Consider the following 4,261-nt stretch of genomic DNA (forward strand, 5'->3'; position numbering starts at 1 on the left):
CATGATAGGTTTTTGATGCTACTTAATAAGAAACTCTCCCTCTGTCTTGCCTTCTCTCTTTCTCACATGCACACACCACACCCCAAAACAAATTTATCTTCACACACAGAATAGAAACCAAACCAATCAAATCATACGGAAAGCTGATTGGAAAACAAAGGAAACAGAGACTAGCCACAAAGAGCTTTCTCTTCTTACCTTCATTCCTCTCATCTGGGTTAGTGTAGATGGAAGCCAGAGTAAATAAAGAAAAGATAACAAAAGCCAATAAAATGAATGCTATTTCCAGGCTGGTGAACGGAAGCTCCATGAGCCACCACAAACTTCACCTGCAATGGAAACCAAACATTGGTTTAGCACACTCTAACCCGGAGACAGCTTGTTCGACAATTATTTATTTTAGAATCAAACACTTGTGAGATTTACTGAAACTTGTTAAAATACTTTTGTGCACCTGGAACACTACATTCAGCACTGGCAAAAAATACAGTGTGCTCTCATTTTTTGAAATTTAGCATTACTATTGATGTAACTGAATTTACGCCTTTACCATACAGATTGGAAGAGAACGTGCATGAAGGCTGGGGCCAGGTTTTGTGTATGTACATTTGTGAGTTTTTTTTTTAATTTTTATTTATTTATGATAGTCACAGAGCGAGAGAGAGAGAGGCAGAGACACAGGCGGAGGGAGAAGCAGGCTCCATGCACCCGGAGCCTGATGTGGGATTCGATCCCGGGTCTCCAGGATCGCGCCCTGGGCCAAAGGCAGGCGCCAAACCGCTGCGCCACCCAGGGATCCCCATTTGTGAGTTTTTGAATACCACTCTGGGAGTAAAAATGGAGTGTATTTCATTTCATGAAAAAAATAAGTAGTAATGTTGATATCTATCCGACATGACTATACCCAGCTTCACTTTTTTTTTTTTTTTAAGATTTTATTTATTTGACAGAAGGAGAGAGCAAGCAAGCACAGGCAGGGAGAGTGGCAGAGGGAGAGGGAGAGGGAGAAGCAGACTCTCTGCTTAGGGAGCCCAATGCGGAGCTTGACCCCAGGACCCCAGGATCATGACCTGAGCTGAAAGTAGACACTTAACTGACTGAGCCACCCAGGTACCCCAACTATGCCCAGCTTCAGAGTAAAATCTCTTTGGTTTGTGTGCCTGAAATCACCTGACATCTGCTAGCCAGGTGATAAATATACAATTGAAGCAATTTTTAGTGAAAAAAGCCATAGACCTCAGAGTAGCTGGATTAAACCTAACCTAACTAAAGACAAAATATGATAATAATGCAACCACGGAGCTTCCAATTTCCTCCTCAAACAAGAAGAGCTCATTTATTTAGAAAGGAAATAATAGTTCCATTGGGGGGAAATTATAGCATTATCTAGTTGGAAGTAACCTCCCTCTTTTTGTCTTTCTTTCAATGTTTAGTGCACAAATGGCAAATATTTAAATGACTCCAGATATATGTGGGAATCTTATAATTTTAAGAACATGCAGAGAATGAGATTTCACATCCTTCCACTGTAACTCATCCCCAATTCTTCATTTTCTGTCTCTTTTGTGGAAGCGATTTACTGAGGTCTTTCACCTAAGACTTCAGTTTCCTTTGCCTGTTATTTTTAAAATGACCTCATCAGACCCTTTCTTGAGAGACAACATTTGTGGCCAAAGTTAGGTTTGCCCTCTGCAGAACAGAGGTGGGTGAGGGAGTCACAGATTTCTTTTTTTAAGGACATATTTATTATATTTGACAATAGTTTGGGAATGACTGGTCAGAAGTCTATAGCTTTTTGTGTTTTATAGGGCAGAATTTCTGTGTCCTAGGTACGCATGTTTTTTGTTTGTTTTCACTTTTTTGTTTGTTTGTTTAGAGAGAGAGGCAGAGAGTGTGGGAACTCCCGCAGAGGTTTGGGAGGGGCAGGAGAGAGAGAAAATCTTGAGGAGGCTCCACGCCCAGCACAGAGCCCAACGTGGGGCTTGATCTCACAACCCTGAGATCATGGCCTGACCTGAAAACAAGAGTCAGACGCTTAACGAACTCAGCCACCCAGGTGCCCCGAGTCCGGGGCATGTTTCAAAATATAAAATTTAAAGGATATTGCCAACAGAGGTTAAAATGCATCTAAAAAACTTTTAATACCATTGCATGTTGATCTAGTTTATTCTCGTTAATGGGACCTCAGCTTTCTAGAGTATACCTCTACTGTCATGTGTTCACCTATTCTTGAATTGGGCTCTAATTTTTTAGCATTACCAACAATGCAGTAGAAAAGATTTTTTTTTTAAATAACATTTTGCAGACAGGTTTAGATTTCTCTAGGAAAGATTTATAGAAGTAGAATTGCTGAAACTATACAATTTTCAAATATTATTCTTCATAAATTTCCCTGGAATTTGCAACCGAGACTATATGTAAAGGAGTGTTTCACCAATCCTTCCCCAACTCTCTCTTTCTTTAGTTTTTTTCCCTCCAGTTTGAAGTTAAAAATACTATCTCTGTTTAAATTGGCTTTTTCCTGATTTTTAGTGAGGTTAAATATTTTTTCATATGTTGATTATTTACATAGTTTTCTCTGTGAAAGCCTTGTTCATATCTTTTGTCCAGTTTTAAGCTGGGCATTTGTAATTTTCACACTGATTTGTAGACACTCATTATATATTTTGGGTCTATATATTCTCTAATCTTCAATCTATCTCTTGTCTTTGTTTATGGGATCTTTGGTTAATCAGATATTTTTTAAAAAATTATTTTTATGAAGTTAAATCCACCTTGACTGAAAAGCACTTGTCCATCTCTGGTCCCATTCCTAGTTCTCTCCAGGGTCTTGCCATCTCTGGGGTAGGAATTTGAAGTTAATTCTTACTTGTGACCGCCTTTGCATTGGTAAAGAATTGGCGGTGGCATCCATACTGCCTCACCATTGTTTCCTGTCTTCCCTGCCACACAAGAACCCGGGCTCACAGCTCCATTCTCAGGTTGAGGAGCTGTCCAACACTGTATTCAAGAAAACAAGGGGGTGTTCTGGATGGTTTGGGGAAATCAGAATGCAAGGAAAAGTGAATATGTTATTTTGTGGTTTGTCTAATACCTATAATCATGGATGAATTCTGTTCATTTCTCTAAGAATGTATTGGGTTTTTGTTGTTTTGTTGGTTTTTGGCCACTGTGTGTTTCCAAAACCCAAGGTGTGTGTCTATGAGTACAGACAGACTCTGCTAAGTCATGTTGACATTAACAGTCTGGGCCATATTATAGCAACGGGCTGAAATAAGCACCTTGGCATATATAAGCAGAATATAATGATTTATTCAAAGGCAATATGATTCTTTGTAATAAGTAAAGGAATGTATGATTCTTTGTAATAAGTGAACATGTTAGTAGCTGCTTCCAAAGTCACATATGCTTTTTTTCTCTCTACATAATTTTAATTTCTTAAAATAAAAATATCCTTGGTTTTGTTTATGACAATTTTAGATATACAGAAATATTGAGCAGATAGTACAGAGAATTCCATATATTGTCTCTCCCTGCCTTCCGTTTCTCCTGTTATTAACATCCTGCATTAGCATGGTTCAGTTGTTACAATCAATGTACCAGTATTGATGTTATTATTAACCGAAATCTATGATTTACACTAAGGTTCACTCTTCGTGTTGTACAATTCTGTCGACTTTGGCAAACTCATGTCAACCTCATTACAGTATCACACAGAATAGTTTCTCTTCCTCTTCCCTGTCATCTCTCTTTCCCACCCCCTGGCAAGCACTAAGCTCCTTACTATCTCTAGTTTTATTTCTAATTGTCATATAATTGGAATCATATGGTATGTAGCTTTTTCAGATTTTTTGTGTGGGTATGAGTTTTCAATCTATAAAGGAGCATTTTTGATGGATCATGTGGTAAGCCTATCTTTGGCTTTGGAGGAAACTCCCAACTAACCTTCAGAAGTGGCTGTACTATTTTGCATTTCCATTAGCAATGAATGAGCATTCCTGTTACTCTGCATCTTTGTGTTGATTTGGTATTTCATCTTTTGGGGAGATTTTAGTCATTCTAATGGTAGTATGTCATTGTTTTCATTTGCAGTTCCTTAATGATATGCAATGTTGAACATCTTTTCATGCACTTATTTGACATCTGTGTATCTTCTTTGTTCAAGTCTTTTGTCTTCTGAAGAGCAGATTTTAATTATAATAAAGCCCAACTTATTAAATCTTTTCTTTTGTGGGCCATGCTTTTGGTGTCGTATCCAAAA

At 38.1% G+C, this 4,261-nt stretch overlaps 1 long non-coding RNA gene across 1 annotated transcript in view; it reads right to left on the reverse strand.

The window, feature by feature from the left end:
- Nucleotides 1-313: 313 nt before the first annotated feature.
- Nucleotides 314-4,261, reverse strand: part of LOC121481610 — a 26,477-nt gene continuing 22,529 nt past the window's right edge. The window contains exon 3 of the long non-coding RNA XR_005985327.1: nt 314-329. This is a non-coding gene — a long non-coding RNA (uncharacterized LOC121481610). The remainder of the gene's footprint in view (nt 330-4,261) is intronic.

The sequence above is a fragment of the Vulpes lagopus genome, chromosome 23, assembly GCF_018345385.1.
Source record: "Vulpes lagopus strain Blue_001 chromosome 23, ASM1834538v1, whole genome shotgun sequence".
NCBI classification, from domain to species: domain Eukaryota; kingdom Metazoa; phylum Chordata; class Mammalia; order Carnivora; family Canidae; genus Vulpes; species Vulpes lagopus.